We start from the raw sequence: 8866 nt of genomic DNA on the forward strand, positions 1-8866 counted from the left end.
GGCCGAACACTGGACTATAGCAGCTCAAGCATATTTGTTGCATTTGTTAGGTTGCACTCTTTTTTCTAACAAGAGTGCAACACAGATGCATGTCGTGCTCTTGGACGCCTTCCGAGACCTCAGTCAAAGTGGAAGCTACGCATGGGGAGTTGCCGCCCTAGTGCATATGTACGATAATTTGAATGATGCTTGCAAGAGTGGTGGCAGACAACTTGCTGGATATATCACACTGTTACTGGTAATTGTCAATGATTGTTGTTTAATTGTTTTTAATATTTTTTTTACATGTTTATGTGAATTTTTTTTTGTTTTGATCAAATTTGTGTACTGTTGGATTTATGAGCATTTTTCATCTATTGTTGAAGCTTTTACGGACTCGGACTATGATGAAAGGTCATCACGTGCCTGCCGCTGGACATCTACAAAGGCATTACCAGCATCGATGTATCGAAAGCATCTACATCGACTGACGACTATTGATGTTTGTTGGATGTCTTACGGTGACCATCGTGTAGTTCAAGAGTTTGACCTCATTTCATGTTTTTCTGGACATATCCGATGGGGTCTCATTGTCGTCATACACCGACCAGAGAGGGTGGTGTGACAATTTGGGTATGTTCAGACGATTTTTCCACACTGTGCGGGTCCAAGATTGTGCTTCGAAGACATTGACGATAGATGGATGCATTTCTCTTACTACCTTGCACTGGTGGGCCAGATTTGTGTTGTGCCTGGACAATATGCATCGTACTACATGTACTGGTTCTACATGATTTCACATCCATTCCTGAGGCCGACACAGCCCGGTGATCCACCTAGACATCCACCTGTCATGCAAGATGAAACATATGTGGAACTAGATATGCCTGAGTTCTTGGTGGCGGCAACATCTATGGAGGAAGCACCTGTACAAGCACCTTCTGATGCGGAGCAGCCTAGACATGCAATGGTAACATTTTAATTCATGTTATTCTTAATTTCATTTAATTTAATTATGCAATATGGTAATACCTTATCCGTTGTTGTCAATGTCATAAGAGGCTTGTCAAGCAATTGCAGAAAGGTTGGAGCGGTTACTCAACCTAAAGGTAGTGACTGAAGGCACAGAAGAGCACACGAGGTCATGCAAGACTGCGTAAGGATTACTGGGGGTGTCACTGTGGATTGCAATGTATATGTGAGATCGCAACGAAGATGGCGCATTGATCATGCATGGAGACTATGTTTGTCATTTGTAGACTATGTTTATCATTTTATTTTGTTTGGCAACATTTTTATTTTACCAATTTTATTTGAATTGTTTTTAATATTACTATTGCCAAACATAAATCATTTAACCCTAAAGTGTAACACTAAACCCTGGTTTTCACGTCACAATTAACTCTAATAGCACACGTAAGACTAAATCCTAAGTAATATAGTAACCCAAAACAATGAACTTTAATGTAAGAAATAATTATATATTAATGTAGGACATTACAATGTCATCGAAACCTAAATGTCCACTCTTCACTTAAATCAATATAGTCTCCTTTCAACATTATCAAATTTCTGTACCGATGCATTCTACTAATATATAGAGTTGGCCACTACTTTGCCTCAGGATGACAATTCCTAGACCATAACAAAGCTAGAGGCGGTAACGGACAACGGTCTCTTAAATAAATCTGTTACACATGCATAAACAATTTCAAGTTATGATAACACAATTATTTTCATTAATTTAAAAACATCATTATGATGAATGTACCTGAACAAAATGATTGCCAAAGACGTGACCAATATATATTACGTGATGCACAGAAGAATCTGTTGGTGGTTGACTTCTAAAGAGAAAAAAACGTCATGCTTTGTTGCAGAGACAACGATACAAGGATTACATTTTACCTTGATGCAATGACATATCCCATGTTGGCTATATCCATCCACTTATCCATTGTAACCTGCATGAACCAGGTATACGGATGACATTTATTTAAACTAAATTTTAAAAAATCAAAACATAAATTACATACCATGGATAATCCATCAACAAGTATGGACTTCTTTAATTCCTCAAATTTGTCTATGCCACCAAAGAGGTTGATATACTCATAAGACCATTTGGCAAGTTCTTTAAGCAAATGGTTGCGCACCAACGACCATGAATCTTCACTCATACCTAATAACGCAACAATTGCACGATATCCACAGTTACCGTCAGCTTTCACATCCACAATGTTTTTAATGAAATCGTGAATGAACGAATGAAATTGATCCAACATCAGCATGGTCCTTCTTGGACTGGCCTGGTCAGAAGATGAAGAATTACTATTTGGCACAGAATGTAAAGCATCAACATACTCCCAGTAAGACGGGTCACATTTTGTTGATCTTTAGTGTTTGGTCATCGATTTCTTATGTGCACCTTTGGTGTTGACCTTTTTTGAAGGAGGACACATAGAGTTTAGATCAGGGTAAGCAATTTCCCAGAGTTTACTCTTTAGAGTTACTTTTCCACAAACATCAAGCTTCTCAAATTGCTTGGATATGGTTTTCATCTCTTCGGTTATGGTCACTTGGGGCTCATTTAACCCTTGGTCTGAAAAACTTAGCCTCCGCCAAAACATATGGATTGTCTCAAGTGGGATGGTATCAAGACTATATTTGGATAGCTCACATGCACATGGAAGACCGTGAGTAGTTCTCATCACACATCCACAACGAGAAGGGTTTTTCCAACATAATGTACACACTCATACGCAACAATAATTTGATTTAAAGCATACCTTGAAACCATGCCAAGTAACCTCTTGTATAAGGTAACTTTAAAAACATGTCTAACCACATGTGTACTTGTCTTAAAGGATGACTTAATTTCAGTGTGTTGCAGCGTGATCATGTTGTTCATGACTTTCTAAACACTACATAGGTCTCCAAGGCTATTCTGTAATATTCTTTTTAAAGCCCAATGAGCAGATTCAACCCTACATTTCAAATACACAAATCCCAATAAACAAATGTAATAATTAAAATCTATGAATTCATCAACCCTAATAAAAAAGCATGAACATTTTCATACCTGTTTGTTATCATGTTTCTTAAGTGCATCACCGTATTCATCTGGGCTTTAACAAATTTTTCCTTGTGAGGAATTATCCATGTTTTGTTAACATAGTCAACAAACATTGGCCAATGTGAACAAGAAATTTCAAACTTCTTAAGGCAATCATCAAACTGATGCTCGAAACGACAATCAACCAAACTTCTCCAAGCATCCATGACATACTCCCATGCATTTTTTTTACCAATTAGGGATCTACATTTTGCCTTGACATTCTTGTCGATGTGAAACCTACACAACAAATTATTACACTTAAGGAATACAATTTTCACTGCATTCATCAATGTTAGGTCTCTGTCGGTCACAATAACTCTAGGGAGGGCATCACGTCTTAGAAAAAGATCTCGAAACCGTTCTAGAGACCAGACCACATTATTTACACGTTCTCCCTCCAAATATACAAAACCAGCAGAGAATGTCATCCTCGTTGGTGTCACACCAACAAAGTCAAGTAACGGGAGTTTGTACCTGTTTGTTTTGTAGGTACTATCTATCAAAAACACCAAATTACATGCATTGCATAACTTCACTGCATTAGGATGACAATAGAAGATATCACGTCCAACATCTTTGTCCTTTAATCTATGCAAATGATATAATGATCTCGTTCAAGAAGCTTCATTAGATGTTGCATTTCACTATCACTACCTCTTATGGAAGAACGGTATGCACTTCTTGCATTGTATATTTGTTTGATTGTTGTACAGCTATTGGCATTGTGCTCCTTCAACGTTAGTAGAATGTTTCTTGATTTCACCATTGAATTTTTCATATCAGCAATAATTGTCTTCTCATCATTAGTCAATCAACCAGCGTATGAATGTATAACTAATGACTTGACCAATTCATGATTGTGACTCCCACACATTAATTTCACCATCCAACCTTGCCCTCCAACCAGTGGTTTCCCACGAAGCTTAAAGGGACACCCACATTTCCTACTGTCAGTATCTCTTCTGACAAAATCTTTCTTCCTAGACCTATACTGACCATTCCTTTCACAACCAATTAATACAAATGAAGTATTTCCTCTCATACCAGTGTTTGTGTTTGAACTCATAATACCGCCTCAAATCCAATTTCATAAGCGACTGATCGAGTCCACTACAAAACATCATCTCGGGTAGCAAACACCTACAATGCAAGTCACACAATTTTAGTCTTCAAAGGGACATTCATTTATTAATTTAATAACAATAAATCACATTATTACCTAAGAAGTATTGAACACATCAGAACAATCAGCATATTCTTCTTCATTCATGTCAGCTTCGTCTTCATTTTCATCATTCATATCAACTTTTTCAAACATTATATTGTCATACATCCATTGATCTTCGTCCATCTTAACAACACATACACATGCAAAATTTTCAACATCACAAACAAACAACCCCTAACCGCACCATACATATACTATCACACAAAACCCTATGTAATTTTTTACTACATACCATTTTATAAACATTAAAATTGATAACCCTATATATTAAAAACCAATAACATCAACTTTTTATACTTACAATTCATAATCATATAATACATAAAAAATTATAACCACAACATATGTAGTCAAATAAATTATTTTATTCAACTTAATTTTAATTCATCAAATAATTACTACAGAAAACAATCAATTTTAGACCATAAAAAGTCAAATAAATTATCCATAAATTACAACTATAAATTATCTTACAATTCATACCATTTTTAAAATATAAAAAAAAAGTAACTACAAATTAATTATCAATCTACACTTCTTTAAAAACATTTAAAATAATAATATGAATTATATTTCAAATAAACATATAAACAAATAAGTTTTATTTAAAACAATAAATACTAATATATTGATAATTTAAAAAAATTTAAAATTTCTTTTTATTTAAAAAAAGTTAAAAATCTGTGTAAACCATACATATGGTTAGTAATCTGTATGGTTTATACGGATTAAGTAATTTGTATGACTTATACGAATTATCTAATCCGTATAAATCATATGAATTAAGTAATTTGTATATTTTAATTTAACTTACAGATTGCATCCGTATAGAACATACGAATTATGTAATCCATAAGTTATGTTAAAACTTACGAATTACTTAATATGTATGTTATGCAAACACAAAAATTTTATGACATACCTTCGATTGACGTCCATTAATAACCAAACCAACCACCGCAACAATCACCACCGACAAACCTTCGTAACACTTTCACCTCGACCGAAGCGGCACCTCTCTCAACAATGAAAAACTAACACGAAAGGGAGAAAGCGAAGAACAAAGTGTAGCAGCGTAAATGAAAAAAGCTTTGAAACCAACTCAAAAAAGAAGAAGAAAGCACAGGGACATTTACGGAATTAATTAAAATTGCTGGGTGCATAAGCAATAATATTGGTGCACCTAGCAACACCTGAGAAACAAGGATGGTGGCCCTAGAGGCCCATGGAATGGGATTCTTGGGCTTAGATTTATTTGTATCTTGGCATGTTTTTTCTTACCTTCTTTTTGCTATCCGCAACGTTGAAAATATTTTTCTGAACTTTTTACAAAGATATCTTTAACCGAAACTAGTTTTCTTTTTAAATTATGTTCAATTTCATATGTAACCATTCCGTCAAGATCTTTTCATTAGTTGGGGAAGAGTATGCAAGAATAGATTTTTTTAGGAACAATGTAAAATTAGACCAAAACTAGTTCTCATTATGCATTTTAGTTAAAGTAAAATGAAAATTAGTTTTCTTTTTGTATTTTTTTCTTTAAGATTTTATCCATATTTTGTTCATACAATGCTCACGCGATAATAACATATGTGGGTTTATCATATATATATATATATATATATATATATGGGGAATGGTTCGAATAAGCGAAGCATAGTGTGCATTAGACGAAAATTCCTCTCGTAAAAAAAAATCCATCTTATAGAAATGATGGAAACATAAAAGATGGAAATAAAAAAGGGATTTTTTGAATTAAAATAAAGTATAAGAGTCTAAAAGGTGTGAGTTTCACATAATCTGCCCTTTATTTATCTTCTCATCCACCCTATCTTCCTCCTGCCAAACAAGGCATTATTGTGGTTAACAAGGTCTTCTGATGGTAAAACTTTGAGTGGGTATACAATGCTCCAAAAGGAATCAGCTATCAGAATAGAAAGTTTGACGGGTTAACTAGCTTCTAACAAAAAATAAATTAACCATTTTTCATGTCAAATAAACTTAAAATATATTTAAATAAGAAATTAAATAAATTAAAATGACGCATGACAACATATAAAAATAAGATTTAATTATATTTTTGGTCTTTCAAGTATTATACTTATGTGATTTTTATTTCTTGGGTACTAATTGTGTCAATTAGGTCTTTTATATATCATAACTTGGGTAATTTTAGTCTTTTAAGTTTTGATTTAGCTAATTGGATTTGTCAGATGTCATGAGATTTAATAAACAAACATCATTTTCCATTAATATATATTAAAATCACAAAATTATGAAACATGAAAAATTCAATTGGTACAATTAAAAATAAGAAGATTAAAATTATACAGTTGCATACCCAACAAACTAAAAATGTATTTAAGCCTAAAACTAATGTGAGATCTAATAATGTTGCTATTAAAAAGACAAATCAATATAAAAACAAAAAGTTAATGAATTAAATTGAATAAAAAGTTCGAGAATAAAATTAAAATTGAACCATTTGGTCAATAATCAAACAATGAAGAGTCAGTCGAGTAAGTCACCAACAAGTCTAGTACTTAGGGTGATCCATATTAACATATTGTCCGTCATCTATAAGGTCGATCACATTAACTGACTTATCCTCACATAATAATTTTTTTAGCCTAAAGAGTTTATGAGCCACAAATTTGTGAACCGAATATAACAGGATTCTAACCCATTCCCACACGTGACCAAAACACATTACGTAAGAGAGTAGTTATACACGTTATCCCTTGAAAAAGGTGGGAATGGTTACAAGACCATTCCTCAAGATACCTATCATGGACAGGGGCTAACAACCTCTACTTGACATAATTATTATGCTTTAGGGTTAGTTGATAGGGAAGAATAAAAATTGAAGACGAATGATTTGTCCTAGTTAATGAGCCAGATGTGGGTGAATCTTAATTTAATATGAATTTCGGGAAGACACACTTAATAAATAAGCATAATTTGTCCTGGTTGTGCTTAGGTCATACTTGCTTAGATTTTTTTAACTCTTAGCATATACACTCTCACTTTTCAATATGCATGTTTTTTTTACTAAGAATGAGTTTCTAGGATGAACAAAGCCAACTTTAAAATTGTAACGTGTTTTATACTAAACTAGAAGTAAATAAACTTATACTATCTTTGATATTTGGAGAATAAACTCAATTTTATGATATATTTGATTACACTCAAAAATATGTTCATACATTAAAATTCTACCTGAAAATACATATATGTAAAAATAAAAAGTATTTACGTAAGCGTTTTTTAATCTTGAGGCTTGTGTTCCGAAACCTGCTAATCTAAACTATTAGCCAAAAAAAAAACTTGAATTATCTTTTTAAACTTGAAAAGTGTAAGATAAACATGCATATTACCTTCATAATTCACACTAGTTGGAAACATGCACTGCGTGCTTCACTTACCAATTTTTATAGTTTTAAATTAAAAATAAAAATAATTAAAAGATGTAAATAAGTCATATCGGAGGATTTGTTCTTTCTAATAATTGTATTTGAGGAGTTATTTTTTCTTATAATTTTTTGATTCAAAGATGATTTTTAGAATTAGTTAGAGGATAAAATGCTATGAGAAAATGTGTATAGCAAATAAGAATAATTGCATTTATTTTTTTGAAAAATAAAAATAATATTGGGTAGTTTTTAAGATGTGTCTAGGTGTGGGTTGGTTGAATTGAAGAAAGTAATTATAGCTAGCGTGTTCGGAGGTCGATTCAGGTCAATTTTGATCAAATTCAAAATTCAATCTAATCAAATTTGATCAGTTTGATTCACGGTTTTCACAAATTTTTTTTGAACCATTCATGAATGATTTTGTTTGGTTCAGGCCAACGGGTTACCCATTTAAATTTGATATTTTTCTTTTCAGAATGACTATTTTATATCATGATTCATCTAAATATTTATTACAATTAACACAATATTATTAAATGTCTAAAAGTAGTAAAATTGATTCATTTAATACCACCAACATAATATTCTAAAATAGACTAATACAAATTAAAACAAAAATACTCTTCAACAACATGTACTATAGTAGTCTGAATCACAACTATTTCCTACAAACTAATTGTTTGCAATAACTAGATTTGCTGAAACAAATGAGCAAAATATGATACATTAATATTATAAATATGAAAAAAGGTAAAACAAATAACAATGCACTTGAAAGTAATATCTTAAGAAGTTTCAAAACTAGTAGTCCCAACACTTGTAGTTTCAATACTTTGAATCTCAATATTAGTAGTATTTAAAACCAAACCAAACAACTCTAAAATTTTTTTGATTGGTTTTGATGGATTTAGTTTGCTTTTGATCAAATCTATAAATATAAACTCATGACCTAACTCATATATGAACAATTTTGATCAGTTCAGTTCAATTTTGATCCAAATCCATAAATGATCCAATCCAAACTATTTGGATTGATTTTGATCAATTCAGATTCATAGACGACCCGTACCCGTGAACACCCCTAGTTATAGGAATAAAAAATAAATTTGAAAAGGTAATTTTAGGAAC

The sequence above is a fragment of the Glycine soja genome, chromosome 19 (genome assembly GCF_004193775.1).
Source record: "Glycine soja cultivar W05 chromosome 19, ASM419377v2, whole genome shotgun sequence".
NCBI lineage: Eukaryota > Viridiplantae > Streptophyta > Magnoliopsida > Fabales > Fabaceae > Glycine > Glycine soja.